Consider the following 20575-nt stretch of genomic DNA (forward strand, 5'->3'; position numbering starts at 1 on the left):
TGTCTGGTTTTGGAATTAAGGTGATGCTGAACGAGTTTTAAAGTACTCCATCTCTTTCTGTCTTTCTGAACAGCTTTAGTAGATTAGGCATGGTTTCTTCTCTAAATGTTTGATAGAATTCCCTGGGGAAGCCATCTGGCCCTGGACTTTTGTGTCTTGGGGGGTTTTTGATGACTGCTTCAATTTCCTCCCTGGTTACTGGCCTGTTCAGGTTTTCTATTTCTTCCTGTTACAGTTTTGGTAGTTTGTGGTTTTCCAGTAATGCGTCCATTTCTTCTAGATTGCCTAATTTATTTGCGTATAGCTGCTCATAATACGTTTTAAAAAATTGTATTTCCTTGGTATTGGTGGTGATCTCTCCTTTCTCATTCATGATTTTATTAATTTGAGTCTTTTCTCTCTTCTTTTTAATAAGGCTGGCTAATGGTTTATCTATCTTATTATTTCCTTCAAAGAACCTACTCCTGGTTTTGTTGATCTGTTCTATAGTTCTTCTGGTCTCTATTTCAATGAGTTCTGCTCAAATCTTTATTAACTGTCTTCTTCTGCTGGTTGAAGGTTTCATTTGCTGTTCCTCTCCAGCTCCTTTAGGTGCAAGATTAGCTTTCGTTTTGAGCTCTTTCCAGTTTTTGGATGGATGCTTGTATTGTGATGTATTTCCCCTTAGGACTGCTTTTACTGTATCCCAAAGATTTTGAACGGTTGTATCTTCATTCTCATTAGTTTCCATGAATCTTTTTAATTCTTCTCTAATTCCCTGGTTGACCCTTTCATCTTTTAGCAGGATGGTCTTTAACCTCCACGTGTTTGATTTTCTTCCAAACTTCTTGTCGTTTAGTTCTAGTTTCAAAGTATTATGGTCTAAAAATATGCAAGGGACAATTCCAATGTTTTGGTGTCGGTTATGACCTGATTTGTGACCCGGTATGTGGTCTGTTCTGAAGAAAGTTCCATGTGCACTTGAGAAGAATGTGTATTCAGTTGCGTTTGGATATAAAGTTCTGTAAATATCTGTAAAATCCATCTGGTCCAGTGTATCATTGAAAGCTCTTGTTTCTTTGGAGATGTTGTGCTTAGAATATCTATCGATTGTAGAAAGCACCGTATTCAAGTCTCCAAGTTAAGTGTATTATCCAAGTATGTCTTAACTTTGGTTATTAATTGATATACTTGACAGCTCCCACATTTGGGGCATAAATATTCATGATTGTTAGGTCCTCTTATTGGATAGATCATTTTAAGTATGATATAGTGTCCCTATTCATCTCTTACTACAGTGTTTGGGATAAAGTTTAATTTATCTGATATAAGGATGGCTACTCCTGCTTTCTTTTGAGGACCAACTGAATGGTAGATGGTTCTCCATCCTTTTATTTTCAGGTTGTAGGTGTCCTTAGCTCTAAAATGAGTCTCTTGTAGACAGCAAATAGATGGATCTTGCTTTTTTATCCAGTCTGAAACCCTGTGTCTTTTGAGGGGATCGTTAGCCCATTCACGTTCAGAGTTACTATTGAAAGATATGAATTTTGTGTCATCATGATACCTATTCAGTCCCTGTTTTTGTGGACTATTTCCTTGGACTTGCTCTTTCTTTTACAGGGTTCCCTTTAATATTTCTTGTAGAGCTGGTTTGGTGGTCACATATTCTTTCAGTTTCTGCCTATCTTGGAAGCTCTTTACCTCTCCTTCTATTCTGAATGAGAGCCTTGCTGGATAAAGTATTCTTGGCTGCATATTCGTCTCATCTAGGACCCTGATATATCCTGCCAGCCCTTTCTGGCCTGTCAGGTCTCTGTGGAGAGGTCTGCTGTTAACCCATAAAGGTTAGAGATCTTTTGTCTCTTGCTGCTTTAAGGATCTTCTCTTTATTTTTGGAATTTGCAAGTTTCACTATTAAATGTCGAGGTGTTGAGCGGTTTTAATTGACTTTGGTGGTGGTGGTGGGGGATCTCTCTATCTCCTGGATCTGAATGCCTGTTTCCCTTCCCAAGTTAGGGAAGTTCTCAGCTATGATTTGTTCAAATACAGTCTCTGGGCCTCTGTCCCTTTCAGCGCCTTCGGGAACCCCAATTAAACGTAGATTTTTCCTTCTGAGGCTGTCATTTATTTCCCTTAACCTATCCTCATGATCTTTTAATTGCTTTTCTCTTTTTTCCTCAGCTTCCTTCCTTGCTATCAACTTGTCTTCTATGTCACTCACTGTTCCACCTTGTTAACCCTCATTGTTAGGACCTCCAGTTTGGATTGCATCTCATTTAATTGATTTTCAATTTCGATCTGATTAGATCTAAATTCTGCAGTCATGAAGTCTCTTGAATCCTTTATGCTTTTTTTCTAGTGCAACCAGTAGCTTTTTATTGTGCTTCTGAATTGGCTTTCTGACATGCATTGTAATCCAAATTTTGTAACTCTGTGGGAAAGAGTACTGTTCTTGATTCTTTCTTTTGTGGTGAGTTTTTCCTTCTAGTCATTTTGTTCAGTGCAGAGTGGCTAAAAACAAGTTGTACTGGAAAAAGGAGAAAAAGAGAGAAAAAATAACGGGGGGGAAGAACAAACAGAAAACAAAAAACAAGGAGGGGTATCCTCTGATTCTATATACTGTAAGTCCCTAGACTTCCCCTGGAAGTTTCCAGCACTGCTTGGTCAAGAACTTGCTTTTCTCCTGTCCTTCCAGATGGTCTTCTGGGGGAGGGGCCTGTTGTGCTGATTCTCAGGTGTGTGTACCTGAGGGAATTGCTCCTCCTCCTGCCAGATGCATGGCTCAGTGGGATCTGTTTATCCTGTGAGGCCCCTGCTCAGTCCCAGGTACAAGGTGACACCAGGAGGAACAACAACAGTGGTGGCAGCCAGCTCTGCAGCTCCAGAGTCAGGTCCCGCAGTAACTACTGCAGCTCCCAGTCTGCAGCGGCCTGGATGCTCCCGTGGCAGGGGCCCCGATCTGCACAGCTCAGGGCCACCATGTGGCACGAGCATCCTCGCTGTCTTGGGCCCTCCCAGCGTCCGCCTTTCCCGGATCCTGGGCTGTGTCCCTCTGCGCCCTGGGGCCTCTGCCACTAAATCACGGTCCTGGAGCGGTGCAGCCACTTCCATGCAGAGCTGCCGCCTAAGCTGCTCCTGGGGCCCTGCCAGTCCAACGCTCCAGCCCTTTAGGGAGCTTGCCTGCGGTGTGTGGTGCGCTCTCTCCCAGGGGGCACCTCCTCTGTTAGTGCCCCTGGGAGCCTGGGGGCTCCATTGCCCCTCCTGGATTCCTGCCTGAGCTCCCTACAAGCGCCTTTGTGTTTGGGAAGATTGGTGAAGCTCCTGCTTCTCCGGGCCTGGGATTTCCTGTCCTGGGGCACTCACCTCGCAGCCTGCCCAGCAACTCGTGGGGCCCCTCCCCCTTGGATGCTTTTTTATTTCTTTATTTTTTTCTGTCTTCCTACCTTGATGGAAGTGTGTACTCTTCTCACCGCAGCCTTCCAGCTGTTCTCTCTTTATAAGCCGAATTTGTAGGTTTTCAGGATGATCTTAAAGTTATCTAGGTAAGTTGGTGGGAACAGGTGACTTGGGGACTCTACTCTTCTGCCATTGTGCCCCACCTCCCTGATAAACGTTTTGTACATAAATTTCTGTCACTGTAATTATTTCCTTTAAAAAGCATTATTGTATTTTTCATTTCAAATTTTTACCTAATTACTGAAGAATTTCAGAATGCATTAAATAACCATAACAGATACACCAACATTAGTTTTTTCAAAAGATCAAAAATCTTTAGAATCAACAGTTCAAATAGAATAATTTCTAAAAATCAGATATAGTGAAAACAGTGCATTCCTCTTTCAGAAAGAAATATGTCAGAAATTATGAACACAGACATTTTTTATGAACACAGGTACTTTATTTTTTCACAAAGGGAAAGGAGAGAAAATGAGTGAAAATATCTGTGAGGGTAACAAACCATGAGAGACACCTAACTCTGGGAAATGAACAAGGGGTGGTGGACAGGGAGGTGGGAAGGGGGTTGAGGTGACTGGGTAATGGGCACTGAGGGGGGCACTTGGCAGGATGAGCACTGGGTGTTATGCTATATGTTGGCAAATCAAACTCCAATAAAAAACTTAAAAAATAAGTATTTATTCATGAAAGACACAGAGAGAGGCAGAGACACAGGCAGAGGGAGAAGCAGGCTCCATGCAGGGAGCCTGATGTGGAACTCTATCCTGGGTCTCCAGGATCACGCCCTGAGCCAAAGGTAGATGCTCAACCAGTGAGCTACCCAGGCGTCCCCAGATTTTTTTTTGTTTTTGTTTTTGTTTTTGTTTTTTTGCACTATAATGTTTGCAGTTCCTGTTACATGTCAAAGGCTTGTCAAGGGCTTCTGAGGATAGTGGATGGTCACTTTCAAACAACTTTTTTCCACGTTAAGAAAAGAATTTTAAATTATAAAGACAGGGATCCCTGGGTGGCGCAGCAGTTTGGCGCCTGCCTTTGGCCCAGGGCGCGATCCTGGAAACCTGGGACTGAATCCCACATCGGGCTCCCGTTGCATGGAGCCTGCTTCTCCCTCTGCCTATGTCTCTGCCTCTCTCTCTCTCTCTCTCTGTGTGACTATCATAAATAAATAAAAATAAAAAAATAAAAATAAAAAAATAAATTATAAAGACATTAGCCATCAAAATGAAACTTAAAAAATTAATTTAAATGTAGAATTGTGAAGAGGCTTTCCCCATGAAAACCAGGTAAAATGTTACCAAAACAAGACTGTTACATGTCATACTACTACATGAGATTCAAAAGGTGCTGCCCCTTAACCTTATACAACATATCAAAAGCTTCATTTTACACCCAATTCTCACAGCACAGCAAAGTGGAAGGAGGGGGAGAACTTAGCATACTTTAAAATAATTGCTTTGCTTTGCCTCCACTTAAAGAGTCTTTCTCTAACAGGAGAAAACAACTGGCTTATGGAAATAAGAAAACTATTTCAATTTTATCAACTTTTAATTATAGTGTCACTGTTCCAAATGTTACACAATAGCAAAGGATTCTACCTGCACTGCCATTATAAACTCTATTTTCAGTATGTGTGACTCAGAATAACATCTACTCTCTCAAATTTGACACGTTGGAATAAATTTTCAAAACTTTTACTGACAAGCAAGTGTGTAAATCCCTTTAAAGTGAGTGAACCTCCCTAACCTTCTCAAGATGCTACCGAATTCTCCTTAAATACAAAGTATTTAAAATAGGATGGCTCAGTGGTTTAGCGCTGCCTTCAGCTCAGGGCCTGATCCTGGAGACCTGGGATCAAGTCACACATCAGGCTCTCTGCATGGAGCCTGCTTCTCCCTCTGCCTGTGTCTCTGCCTCTCTCTCTGTCTCTCGTGAATAAATAAATAAAATCTTAAAAATAATAAAGTAAGATTAAAAATATGAATCCAATGGGTCTTACTTTCTTACAAAGCAATCTACATTTCAATATTTCAAATTAGAAACAAATCTCACATGGGTAAGGTCACTGAAGAATCTATACTGGAAATATGATGTGATTAAAGTATTTTAAAATTATTAAAGTGGCATGTCCACACAATTAGCCAACTTGGTTCACTTCTTCACAAGTCCTCCTATCCAATTTGCCATCAGAAACTACTTTTAACAATTGACCTAGAGACGCCTGGGTGGCTCTGCAGTTGAGCATCTGCCTTTGGCTCAGGGCGTGATCCCAGAGTCCTGGGATCCAGTCCTACATTGCGCTCCCTACAGGGAGCCTGCCTCCTTCTGCCTCTCTGTGTGTGTCTCTCATGAATAAATAGGTAGAACCTTAAAAAAAATGTTATTGTAGTGATGGTGATTACTAATTGTTTTTTTTTTTTTTTTTGGCTTTTCCAACTGTTCTTTTTCTCACATAGACTTCAAGAAAAAAACACCCTCCACTGTTTCTAAAGTTCCAATGCAATCATGTGTTCTATCAAGTTTTTAAAAATCATAAAACACTAATGCATCTAAAGTTTATCAAGAGCAATAAAGCAAACAGACATGCATCCTCACCTAATTTTTTAAATGATCGATATAGTTGCACTGCTGTGTATTCCTCACTGACTACATGTTTCCCCTCTGTCAGAGGTAACCACTATTCCATATTTAATAATTTTCTATATGTGAACATATTCCTACTAAAAACAGTGCTGTTTTACATGCTTTAGAATCTTAGGGGAAGGAAGGGAAAATAAAATTAAGATGAAATCAAAGAGGGAGACAAATCATAAGAGACTCTTAACTACAGGAAACAATCTGAGGGTCACTGGAAGGGACAGGGGTGAGGGGATGGGGTAACTGGGTGACGGGCATGAAGGAGGGCACGTGATAGAATGAGCACTGGGTGTTATAGGCAACTGATGAATCACTGGAACTCTACCTCTGAAACTAATAATACACTATATCTTAATTAATTGAATTTAAATAAAATTAAATTTAAAAAATCTTCTATGTGTGCATTCTTCTGCAAGCTGGTTTTTTTCATTTGACATCATGTTTGTGAGAGCCATCCATTTTGATACATGGAACTCTAGTTCCTTGCTTTTCATTGTTACATAGTTTTCTATTATATGAATATACGAAACCTATTCAATCCCTTATTAAGGTCCATTTTGGTTATTTCATTTTCAGCTATTATAATATTGCTATGAAGTTTCTCCTCATAAAATGGCAAGAGTTTTTGTCAATATGTACCTAAGTAGGATTGGATTAACTAAGACAGACTGAAGTATTTTCAACTCTTGATGAATGCCACCTGTCTTCCAAAGTGGTGATACCACTGATACATTTACATGGTAGGAGAGTGCTCATTGCTTGCCAACATTTGGTATCATTCTTTTAAATTCTTGCCAATATGACATATGTGAAATAATATCTCAACATGTGTTTAATATGAATACCCTTGATTACTGGAGAGTTTGGGTATCTCTTCATATATTTATTAATCATCTCAATTTCTTTTTCTATTGGTGATTTGTTGCAACTGTTGCTCCTTATGTTATTAGGCTGTCACTTCTAACTAATTTAAGATTTTTTTAAACGTATATTATGGAAATCAATCTTTGCAATGTGCTACAAGTATCTTTTCCCAATCTGTGGATTGTCTTTTAATTTTTCAAGAGGATTTTAATACAAAAGCCATTACTTTTAATGTAATCATATATTAAAATATTCTTCCACTGTGTTTTTGTTTTTCTAAATTTTATGAAATCTTTCTCTGCCCAAAGATCATAAAGATATCGTTCCATAGTTTCTTTTAAAAATTTCAGATTTTGTCTCTCAGATTTTTACTTTTGATTTATCTGGAACTAATTTTTCTGGTTGGACTGATGTGGAGAATACACACACACACACACACACACACACACACCCTACTATACCCTACATGAACACGTACTACATAACCCCCTACCACACACACCATATCCTCTACATACCCCATCCACATACTTGTATGCCCCATACTCTGCACATTTACTGAAGCATTTCTGATATCCTTAATTATTTGAAATACTTTTTTTAAAAAAATTATTTATTTATTTGATATAGAGGGAGCACAAGCAGGGGGAATGGCAGAGGGAGAAGGAGAAGCAGGCTCCTCGCTGAGCAGGGAGCCCAATGTTGGGCCCAATCTCAGGCCCCTGGGATCATGACCAAGCTGAAGGCACACGTCTAACTAACTGAGCCACCCAGGCCCCTGAAATACTTCTTATGACATCTTTCAAGTTATTATAAATAATGGATATTACTGCTTCTGGGCTCTCTTCTATTCTAGTCTTATCAATGTCTTCTTATTTGAGAAAATGTAAGCATAGTCTGAACAGCATTTCTTCCACTCAACTCTGAACACTAGTGTGGTACCTTAGCTGATTATGTATATAAAAATTTGTACTGTGGATGCTAGATTGTAATTACTTTCTACATATTACACCTGAAAGTAAGCTACTTAGGAGGGAGATTATGTTTCATATAAATCTTTCTCCATATACAGTCTTAGGTACTTAAGGAGTGCTTAATTCATGTAGGAAAAAATATCATTACTTGCACTTCACCTTATGTAGACTGTGGTAATAAAAACTTGGCAACCACTTCATTTCTTGCCACACTGATACCACTAAAATACAAAGATGGCACTATGTATGATCTTATTCATCTGCTTGCTCCTAGCTTTTCTGTGCTACACTAGTCTAAATGGAGGACAGGTATGGGGGTAACAATCTCAAAAGAATACGTGGCCAGAAAAGGAACAATTATTGTGCGAGAAGGCCTTATATGACGTAGGGAGTTGTGGAAAATATGGTCCACAAGAAACTAACAAAATTAGAATTTTGCCTAACAAAATTCATGCAATTCAAAATATATAAAAGAACTGTGTTGGCCAAGGAAAAGAAATGCTCAGCCCACATAGGCTCTAGATTGAGACCTCTAGTCATCTAAACGCATGCTACATAGTAACAGACTGTTTCTCAACAACACAGAAAATGCAGAACTTAAATATTTCATAAGCATATTTTCTCTTGGGTACTGCTTTAAACAATATGCTGCAATTAGTTTGCCATAATCAGATTTTAATAGTACCAGATGTCCTGCTATTCTCTACTATAGCCTTGGTTAAGAGGTTTAATATCAATTTTCTCCTTAATAAAACGGGGATACTAATAATATTAACTTCATAAAGTGAAGATTAAATGAGTTAATACATGAAGTGATTAGGATAAAGCTTTAATATTGTCACTTTTATCACTTGCTTATCAATGTTATTATCCTCATTTTAGGGCATTTATATTTTGAATACTTTGTTTCCAGTCACTTTGATTTCTACAAGTTTCTTACATCAGATTAATAAAACTAAGAGTTCATACTGGATTTTTTTAAAAGAGTTTATTTATTTATTCATGAGAGACACAGTGAGAGGCTGAGACAAGGCAGAGGGAGAAGTAGGCTCCATGCAAGGAGCCCGATGTATGACTCGATCCCAGGACCCCAGGATCATGACTTGCGCCGAAGGCAGATGCTCAACCACTGAGGTTGTTTTTTATTTTACTTGACAAAATCCAAAGATACAGTTTGCTTTCCAAATTTGACTATTCAAGGGCTCCTGGAGGGCTCTGTGGCTGAGCGTCTGCCTTCGGCTCAGGGTGTGATCCGTGGGATCAAGTTCCACATTGAGACCCACATAGGGCTACTTGCTACCTGCTTATCCCTCTCCCTCTGCCTGCCGCTCCCCCTGCTTGTGCTCTCTCTGTCAAATAAGTAAAATCTTAAAAAATTTTTTTGACTTAATGTCAGATTTAATGAGGCTGATAAACACATATACTTCTGTGAGAGATACAACATTTGCTTTCAATCATGATTTGTCTCCTGGAGGAGACAAATCATATTTTAGAATTTAAAATATGATTTGAGCATATTTTTAAAAGGCTAAATAAATTAATTAAATGAAGCAAAGAAAAGCTCCAAAGCTTTTAAAGTGTTTATGAGCAATTACAGATGCAATCTGACAAACTGAGTCCTTAGGGTTAATTACAAAAGTGAAAGATACCAAATACTGAGTCAGACAAAAGGTCCTTTAGAGACAAGTTAATCAGGGTTTTAATCTCTCCACAGAGCTTTAACCCAAATCTTCACTTATTAAAAAATTGTAGTAATATCTGTCATGATAGCACCTGGCTATGTTTACATATATATTCAAATGCAATACAGTTCTTGCTACACTGACCATTATAACCCAAATAAATGTCTATAGACTTTGCAGGATGTCATTACACAACTTTCTTAAAAATTATTTGAAGCACCTATTCCAAATAAGCTTCACTATTGTTCTGATTTTTTAAATGTCTTAAACATGAAAAGGGATATATTTTAAAGCACATTAGATATGAGTGGCATAAAATATATTCCAAATTTACTTATACTGACCACCTCTCAAAAGAGAAGAGCAGATGCATTCAGAAACAGTTCAGCCACTCTGGTACATCTCTAAGAAGCAGCAGCTTCACTGAGACAAACCAGTTCAACCAGATATTACTGAAAGTCCAACAAATAGAAGTTGGGTAGAGCATGGAGAAGATTAGCTGGGAAGCCAAAATATTCCCTTCTGGATTTCCAAATACATTTCTAAAGAGTTCGATTGTACTCACATGCTTAGAATTCCTTTTTTTTTTTTTTTTTTAATGGTTCCCTTCCCACCCACCCTACCCCCAATTTCTATTTAAATTCTTTTTGTTTTTTTAAGATTTTATTTATTTATTCATGAGAGACACAGAGAGAAAGAGGCAGAGACACAAGCAGAGGGAGAAGCAGGCTTCATGCAGGGAGCCCGATGTAGTATCTAGGATCAGGACCTGGGCTGAAGGCAGAGGCTCAACCACTGAGCCACCTAGGCGTCCCTCTATTTAAATTCTAATTAGTTAACATACAGTGTAATATTGACTTCAGGAGTAGAATTCAGTGATTCATCAACTTACATTTAACACCCTGTGTTTGTCGTAACAAGTGCCTTCCTTAACATCCATCACCCATCTAGCCCCTCTCCCCGCCCCTCCAGTAACCCTCCATTTGTTCTCTGCCCTTAAGAGTCTCTTATGGTTTGCTTTCCTCTCTCTTTTTTCCCCTTCTTCTCCTATGTTCGTCTGTTTTGTTTCTTAAATTCCACATATGAATGAAATCATTTGATATTTGTCTTTCACTGGCTGATTTATTTCACTTAGTATAATATGCTCTAGCTCTATCCACCTTGTTGCAAATGCCAAGATTTCATTCTTTTTGATGGCTGAGTAACATTCTGTTGTGTATATATATATATATACACAACAGAATATTGTTATATATATTGTTATATATATGTATAACAAATTCCTTCCTTCCTTTCTTTTCTTTTTTTTTCTTTTTTTTTCTTTTCTTTTCTTTTCCTTCCTTCCTTCCCTTTCTTTCTTTCTTTCTTTCTTTCTTTCTTTCTTTCTTTCTTTCTTTCTTCTTTCTTTCTTTCTTTCCTTTCTTTTTCTCTTTATATTTCTCTTTTTCTTGTAAGTCATAAACTTTATTTTCAAAGTTTCCCACTGGTTGTTGCTGAGGGCAACTTGCAATTATGATAAAACCAAAAGGCCAGTGCAGTCAGAACATTGGTTATTGATATGCTGAGACTAGCACAAAGCAAGTTCAGCACAACTGAATGACATATATAATAAATTCATATTCTATCATTGCAGTTACTAACCAGTGGTACCACAAATATGTTCAACATTTTTAATACTTTGTCATTTCCAAAATTTTATATAAATGAAATCAAATAGTATGTAGCTATTTAAGATGGGCTTTTATTGGAGCACCTGGGTGGCTCAGTGGTTGAGCATCTGCCTTCATCTCAGGGCAAGATCCTGGGGTCCTGGGATCGAGTCCCACATCGGGCTCCCCGCAGGAAGCCTGCTTCTCCCTCTGCCTGTGTCTCTGCCTCTCTCTGTATCTCTCATGACACATATAAATAAAATAATAATAAAAAAAGATGGGCTTTTACTCATTCAGCATAGTTCTCTGTGTCATCCCAGTTGCCTGGTGTATCAATAGTTAATTTTATTATTACTGTGTAGTATTCCAGGTGTGTATATAATACAGTTTACATTTAACCTGTTGAAGGAACATCTGGCATGTTTCCAATTTTTGGCTATGACAAATAAATCGACTATGGACATTTGTATAAAAAGTGTCTGTGTGGCCACAAATTTTTATTTAAGATAAGAGTGTATTTGCTGGGGTATATAATAATTGCATATTTAGTTTTATAAGAAACTGTTTTCCAGAGTGGCCTTGCCATCTTACAATCTCACCAGCAATACAAAGTGATCCAATGTCTCCATATCCACCCCACCATAGGATGTCACTGACTTTTACTTTAGCCATTCTGATACATGTGTAACAAAATTTCATTGTGGTTTTAATTTGAGTTTCCATCACAGTTAATGATATTGGACAATCTTTCATGTGCTTATATGCAGCAATATGTCTCTACAGCCTCATGTCTACTCATTTTCTCATTGGATTTTTGCTGGTTTTTCTTTTCTTAATTTTTACTATTGAGTTTTGAGACCTATTTATATATTCTTGATAGTAGTTCTTTATTAGAAATTTGATCTGCAAATATCTTCCTCTCGCCTGTACTTATGTTTTATCCTCTTTACAATGGAATTCGCACAGCAAGTTTTTAATCTTTATGACATCGAATTTATCAATTTCTCCTTTATTGACCATGTTTTTGTTGTCAGACCTAAGAACTCTTTGGCCCTAAACTCCAAAGATTGTGTTTTTATCCCTTGAAATTTTAAAGTTTTATATTTAACGTTGTGATTCACTTTGAGTTAGTTTTTATATAAGATGTTATGTTTAGATCAAGATTTAAATTTTTTTTTTAATTTTAATTTTTTTTTCTTTTTTGCCTGTTGATGTCCAATTGCTTCAGTGCCACTTGTTGAAAAATCTATCTTTCCTCCACTGAATTATTCTTGCACCACTGTAAATAAGATGAACATATATGTATGGTCCTATTTCTGGGTTCTTTATTTTGCTCCATTGATAGGTGTGACTATACCTGTACTAACACCACACACTCTTGCGTAGTGTCAGTATACAGTAGGCCTTCATATCACATAAAGTCATTCCTGATATTTTATTCTTTTTCAAGACATTTAAGCTATTCCAGGGCCTATGACTTTCCATAGAAGTTTTAGAAATAAGCTTCTTTATGTCTACAAAAATCTTGCTAGAATTTGGATATTAAATTGCATTAAATCTACATATCAATTTGGAAAAAAATTGACATCTTGCATATGCTGAATTTTCCTACCTCTGAACACACTATGCCTCTGCATTTATTCAGTTTATTACTTCCATCACAATATTATAATATTGAGCACATAAATACTGTACATGTTTTAAAGGCATACCTAAGTGTCTTAGTCTGCTTTGGCTGCCATAACAAATTACACAGACTGTGGCTTAAAGAATAGAAATTTATTTTCTCACAATTCTGAAGCCTGGAAGTGTGAGATCAGGGTGCCAGCATGGTTGGGTTCTAGGAAGAGCTGTCTTCAAGTATTCACATGGCATTTCCTCAGTGCATGCATGTGGAGGGAGGGAGAGAGAGAGAGAGAGAGAGAGAGAGAGAGAGAGAAAGATTCCTCTTCTTTTAAGGCCACCAATCCTATTGGATTAGGACTCTAACCTTATGAAATCATTTAACCTCAATTACTTCCTGAAAGCCTAATCTCCAAATAAAGTCACTCTGGGGGTAAGAACTTCAACATATGAATTTTGGTTGGGGGGTGGGGGGCAAATTCAATCCACTGCACTAAGTAAAATTTTTTCCTTAAAGTAACTGTAAATGGAACTTCATTTTTAATTTGGTTTCCTTATATTCATTGTTAGTATATAGAAATGGGATATATTTAACATGTAGATCTTTTAATCTGCAACAAGTCTGAACTCACAACTAAATACTATGATTTTTCTTTTGCACTAAATCCCAGGACTTTTTGGTAGATTCTTTGGAAGTTTATATAAAAAATCATGTCATCTATGAATTGAGGCAGTTTTATTTTTCCATCTAATTTTCTAATTTTTTTTCCTTTATCTGGCCTTATTGCACTGATTAGAATTCCAGTATTATGTTGAGTAAAAGCGGTAAGCATATAAATCCTTGCCCCCTTCTCAGTCTCAGGGGGAAAGCATTTAGTCTTTCATTAGTAAGTATGATGTTGGAAACAGGATTTTGGTATAGGCTCTTTACCAACTTCAGGAAATCCAATTATTGCCGAGTGTTCTTTCGTTCAGTTAACAGTTTTTAATAATTTAATATTGTCTATATTCATCATACTTCTGATCTCCAGAACATACATTTTTTTCCCAAGTTTTAATTAAATTCAAGTTAAATTCAAGTAGTATTTAGTGACTCATCACTTACATATACCACCAAGTGCTTATCACAACAATGGTTTTCCTTAATTCCCAACACCCATTTAGCCCATCCCTACTCACCTTCCCTCCAGCAACCTTCAATTTGTTTTCTATAGTTAAGAGTTTCTTATGGTTTGTCTCTTTCTATATATATTTTTATCTTATGGTATTTTTCCTACCCATCCCCTCTGTTCATCTGTATTGTTTTCTAAATTCATATGAGTAAAATCACATGGTATTTGTCTGTCTCTGATGGACTTATTTTGCTTAGTAGAATACACTCTAATTCCATTCACGTCATTACAAAAGGCAAAATTTCGTTCTTTTTGATGACTATTTTGCCACATATTCATTACTATTCATCAGTCTATAGATACTTGAGCACTTTCCATAGTTTAGCTATTGTTGACAATTCTGCTCTAAAGATTGGGATGAATGTACCCATTCGAAATTTGTACTATTGTACAAATTCTTTGGGTAAAGAATCTAGTAGTGCAATTGCCGAGTTGTAGGGTAGCTTTATTTTTAATGTTATCAGGAACTTCCATACTGTTTTCCCAAGTGGCTGAATCAGTTTGCATTCCCCCCAACAGTGCAAGAAGGTCTGCATCCTCACCAACATGTGTTGTTTTCTGTGTTGTTAATTTTTGCCATCCTGATAGGTGTTAGGTGGTATGTCATTTTGGGTTTTGATTTGTATTTCCCTGATGATGAGTGATATTCAACATCTTTTTATATGTTTGTTAGTTATCTGGATATCTTCTTTGGAAAAAAATGTATATTCATGTCTTCTACCCATTTCTTAACTGGATTATTTGTTTTTTGGGTGTTGAGTTTGAGAAATTCTTTATAGATTTTGGATACTAACCCTTTATCAGATATGTCATTTGCAAATATTGTCTTCCATTCTGTAGGTTGTCTTTTAGTTTTGTTGATTGTTGTCTTTGCTATGCAGTTGTTTTTATTATTTTCATTAAATTTTATTTATCTGAGAGAGAGAGAGAGAGAAAGTGAGTGAGCGCAAGAGCAGGGGGGAGGGCAGACTTTCTGCTTATTGGGGAGCTTGATGCAGGGCTCCATCCCGGGACCCTGAGATCATGACCCAAGACAAACATAGATGCTTAACCTATTGAGCCAGCCACCCAGGAATCCCAACCAATAGTCCATTTTGCTTTTGTTCCCCTTGCCTGTGGCAACGTGTTTAGTAAGAAGTTGCTACTGCCAAGGTAAAAGAGGTTTTTGTCTATTCTTGTAGACTGTCTTTTTTTCCATTGGATATTTTTTCCAAAACATATTGGCTCTAGCAGTTTTTTGGTGGAGTCTTTTGAGTTTTCTCCAGAGTATCACTTCATCTGAGAAACTGAAAGTTTGGTTCCTTCCCTGCCAATGTGGATGCCTTTTATTTATTTGTTTTTTGTTTTCAGATTGCTCAGATTAAGATTGCCAGTAATATGTTGAACAATAGTGTTGAGAGTGGACATCCCTGTCGTGTTCCTGACTTCAGGGGAAAAGCTCTCAGTTATTTCCCTTAGGATAATGTTAGCTGTGGATCTTTCCTATATTGCCTTTATGATGTTGAGGTATGTGCTGCCTTCTTTCCCTACTTTAGGGTTTTTACCAAGATAGTTACTATATTTTGTCAAATTCTTTTTCTGCATCTATTGAGAGGATCACATGGTTCTTATCCTTTCTTTTATTAATGTAGTGTATCATGTGGATTAAGTTTGGGATACTAAGCCCAAAGGAAAAAAACCTTTCTTGGTTGTGGTGAATAATTCTTTTAATGAACTGTTGGCTTTGATTGGCTAGTATTTGTTGAGAATTTTTTTAAAATTTTATTTATTTATTCATGAGAGACACAGAGAAAGAGAGAGAGAGAGAGAGAGAGAGAGAGAGGCAGAGACACAGGCAGAGACACAGGCAGAGAGAGAAGCAGGCTCCATGCAGGGAGCCTGAGGTGGGACTTGAACCCAGGACCCCGGGATCACTCCCTGAGCCAAAGGCAGATGCTCAACTGCTGAGCCACCCAGGCGCCCCTGTTGAGAATTTCTGAATCCATGTTCATCAGAGATATTGCTCTGTAATTCTTAGTAATTTTTAGTGGGATCTTTGCCTGGTTTTAGAATCAAGGTAATACTGGCTTCCCAGAATGAGTTTGGAAATTTTCCTTCCATTTCTATTTTTTTGGAATAGTTTTGGAAAAAAAAAGGTATTAACTCTAAGTGTTAGTTAGAATTCTCCTGGGAAGCCATCTTGTTCTGGACTCCTTTTCTTTTGAGAGAATTTTGATTACTGACTCCATTTCTTTGCTGGTTATGAGTCTGTTCTAATTTTTTATTCCTTCCTGTTGTTTGGTAGTTTATATGATTCTAGGAATGCATTCATTTCTTCCATATTGCCCAATTTATTGGCAGGTAATTGCTCTTAATATTCTCTTATAATCATTTCTATTTCTTTGGTGTTGGTTGTGATCTCTCCTCTTTCATTCATGGTTCATTTATTTGGATCGTTTCTCTTTTCTTTTTGGTAAGTCTGGCTAAGAGTTTATCAATTTTGTTCATTATTTCAAAGAACAAGATCCTAGTTTTGTTGATCCATTCTGATTTTTTATTTCTGTATCATTGATTTCTGTTCTAATCTTTATTATTTCCTTCTGCTGGTTTTAGCATTATTTGCTGTTCTTTGTCCAGTCCCTTTAGGTGTAAGAGTATGCTGTGTATTTGATACTTTTCTTGCACCTTAAGAAAGACTGGTTATCATTATATACTTCTCTCCTATGACCACTTTTGCTGTATCCTAAAGATTTGGGACTGTTATATTTCTTCTTTAAAGTACTGGTTAGCTCATTCATTCTTTATTTTTTTAAAATATTTTATTTATTTATTCATAAGAGAGAGAGAGAGAGAGAGAGAGGCAGAGACACAGGCAGAGGGAGAAGCAGGCTCCATGCAGAGAGCCTGACGTGGGACTCGATCCCAGGTCTCCAGGATCACGCCCTGGGCTGAAGACGGCACTAAACTGCTGAGCCACCCGGGCTGCCTTCATTCATTCTTTAATAGAATATTCTTCAACCTCTATGCATTTGTGGTTTTTTCAAATTTTTCTTGTTATTGATTTCAAGTTTCATAGCGTTGTGGTCTGAAAAAAATGCATGGTATGATCACAATCTCTTTATATTGGTTGAGGCCTGATTTGTGACCTAGTATGCGATCTAGTCTGGAGAATGTTCTATGCATACTTAAAAAGAATGTGTATTCAGTGCTTTAGTATGAAATGTTCTGAATATATGTTAAGTCTATCTGGTCCAGTGTGTCATTCAAAGCCCTTGTTTCCTTGTTGATTTTCTGCTTAGATAATCTGTCCATTGCTGTGAGTGGGGTGTTAAAATCCCCTACTGTCATTGTATTATTATCAATGAATTTCTTTAAGTTTGTTACCAATTGCTTTATGTATTTGTCATGAAGTTCAGGGGCATCAATATTTACAATTGTTAGATCTTGTTGGATAAGATGCTTGTATTATGATACAGTGTTATTTTTCATCTCTTATTACAGTCTTTGGTTTAAAATCTTGTTTGTCTAATATAAGTATGGCTACTCCAGCTTTCTTTTAATGTTCATTTAAATGATAAATGGATCTCCATCCTCTCACTTTGAAACTGAGGGGTCTTTGGGTCTAAAGTCCATCTTGTGTAAGGAATTTATCAATGGGTCTTTTTTTAAAAATTTTTAAAAATTTTTATTTATTTATGATAGTCACACAGAGAGAGAGAGAGAGAGAGGCAGAGACACAGGCAGAGGGAGAAGCAGGCTCCATGCACCGGGAGCCCGACGTGGGATTTGATCCCGGGTCTCCAGGATCGCGCCCTGGGCCAAAGGCAGGTGCCAAACCGCTGTGCCACCCAGGGATCCCCAATGGGTCTTTTTTTTAAAAAAAAAAAAAAAACCTATTCTGATACCCTATGTTTTCTGAGTAAACAAACATTCAGAATATTGTTAGATAGGAATGTAGTGCCTTTGTATTACCTCCCGAGTCCTGTTTGTATAGCTTGTTTCTGTTCCCTTCTGGTCTTTGTTGTTTTTGGTCTAATATTTCTTGCATAGCTGGTTTAGTGTTCATGAACTCCTTTAGTTTTCACTTCTCTTGGAAACTCTTTATCTCTCCTTCTATTCTGAGTGACAGTCTTGCTGGATAAAGTATTCTCAGCTGCATATTTTTCTCACTTGCATGTTGAATGTTTCCTGCCCTCCCTTCTGGCCTCATAAGTTTCAGTGGCCAGGTCTGCTGCTAACCTTATGCATCTACACTTGTAGGTAAAGCATCTTTTGATCCCTAGCTGATTTTAGAATTTTCTCTTTATCACTGCATTTTTTAAGTTTCACTGTGATATGTCATGATGTTGACCTGTTTTGTGTATTTTGAGGGGAGTTCTTAGAACCTCTTGGTCTTCAATGCCCGTTTCTTTTCTGAGCTAAGGGAAGTTCTCAGTATAATTTGTCCAAATAAAACTTCTGCCACTTTTCCCTACTCTTCTGCTAGGACTCCTATGATATGGCTATTATCTCGCTTTATGGAATCATTGATTTTCTTAAGCCAACCTTCATGATCTAACAGTTTTCTTCCCCTCTTCTTTTCAGTTTCATTATGTTCCATAATTTTATCTTCTTTATCACCTATTGTCTCTTCTGCTTCTCCCATCCTCATTGTGATTATATTCATTTGGTTTTACATCTCAGTTCTAGCATTTTTTATTTTGGCCTGGCTGGTTTTTAGATTTTTATCTCTGCAGCAAGGATATCTCTGGTGTCTTCTATGTTTCCTTCAAGCCCAGCTAGTATCCTTATGACTACCGTTTTGAATTCTTGTTCAGATGTATTGCTTGTATCTGTTTTAGTAAATCCCTGGATGTGATTTTTTTCTTGATCTTTCTTTGGAGAGAATTCCTTCATCTTGTTATTTTGTCTAGGGTTCTGTCTTTTGCATGTTATGAAAGCTTATTATGTTCCCTGCTCCTGAGAGTAATGCTATATCAATAAGGGGTAATATATCAATATTGATATATTAATATATCAATAAGGGGTTACACTGTCCAGGGCTTGGCACTTCAAAAGGTGTTTCTGGTATATGCTGTGTGTACTCTGCTGTTGTGTTCTGGCTGTACTTCACAGGTTAGTCATTTTTAGAGTTCCTCCTTGCTTGCAGTGGGGAATGTTTAGGCATTTAACCAGGTATGCTTTGATTTGCTTGAAACTATAAGCCTGGTTTTTTAAAAAGAGAGAGAGAGAGAGAGAGAGAGAGAGAGAGAGAGAGAGAGAGAGAGACATAATATCCCAAACACACAAACTAAAAATGATGAGTCTGATTCCAAAGAGAAAAAAAGAGGAACAACAACAAAAAAACCTGATCCGAAAAATGGCTTTGGAAATGAAACCAAAACCAAAACCAAAACCAAAACCAAACAAATTAAAAACTATAGACCTGATTCCAAAGGGGAAAAAAAAAAAGGAGAAAAAAAAGAAAGTCTGGGCCTCTTTCCACTGGGGGTGAAGATGACAGTTTGGAGCACTCTAAGATCAGTAGACTTGGTGCATGCAGGGATCTTGTGCTATTCCTCTGGGGGAGAAACCTGCTGTGCTAACTCTCAGTCTGACCTGCTATAGTAGAGATGCACCTGCAGGATGCAGAGGGGCCTGGTTGGGTGTAAGTGTCTCAAGATTCCACTGGGGGCACTGAGTGTTGCTCACTGAGGTCCAACCATGCAGTTGGGAGAGGGAAAGATGGCATTGCCCCATTCTCTCCTCCCCAGAGAGGGGAGCTCAGGCTGCTGCTGTTCAGAAAACTTTCACAGAAAAGAGAACAATCTCCCTTCTCGTGTCTCAGGCTTCAGTCTGATCCCCATCCTCAATGTGTCTGTGCCTGGACCACAGGCACACCTGGCGACAGAGTTCTCTTATGTTTTATCTCTGGTGCCTGGATAGGACACAAAACTCAAATTCTTAAAGGACTTGATATGGCTCGGACCCAACCTGTTCTTCTGGAGCAGAGCTACATTGCATTGTTTCTGGTGCTGTTCTGTCCCAGGAAAGTAATCATATGACAGTGTAGGTGCTTGGATTTGATTGTGAAGCACAGTGAAAAACTGCGAACAGGTTATTTGCCCTCTGTGTGTACTTCTATTCCTTGCTAACAAACAGCCACTCAACGGTGCTCAGTGAGTATTTTGTCCTTAGAGAGACAATGTAGCCTCTTCCCAATGTACTCAGGGAGGGGAGTAATCTCTCCCAGGGTGACCCAGGGGACACCTGCACCACGCTTTCTTCCCCTGGGCCTTCACCTTCCTCCCCAGAAGAAACACTGCCTACCCTGCTGGATTCTGGTGAAGAGTGCAGGCTTCTAAAACTTCAAAATTTGAATTCTGCTGCTTGCAAAAACTTGTGACAGTCCCTCTGGATTCCCAGTCAATGGTTTTGGGGAAGTGCTTTTCTAAACCAAAACACTGCTCTCTGTTCCCCTCTCTCTCTTTCCTTCCTCCATGGAAAGTATTCCCTCCCCTTCATGGCACTGTGCCTTTTCTCTCCTCTAATTCATATCTCTGCAGCTTGTACATGCCACATTC

At 38.0% G+C, this 20575-nt stretch overlaps 1 protein-coding gene across 10 annotated transcripts in view; it reads right to left on the bottom strand.

The window, feature by feature from the left end:
- Positions 1–20575, bottom strand: part of PSD3 (pleckstrin and Sec7 domain containing 3) — a 588043-nt gene that overhangs the window by 144555 nt on the left and 422913 nt on the right. The gene's annotated exons all lie outside the window — the stretch shown is intronic.

This window comes from Canis lupus, chromosome 16 (genome assembly GCF_003254725.2).
Source record: "Canis lupus dingo isolate Sandy chromosome 16, ASM325472v2, whole genome shotgun sequence".
NCBI classification, from domain to species: domain Eukaryota; kingdom Metazoa; phylum Chordata; class Mammalia; order Carnivora; family Canidae; genus Canis; species Canis lupus.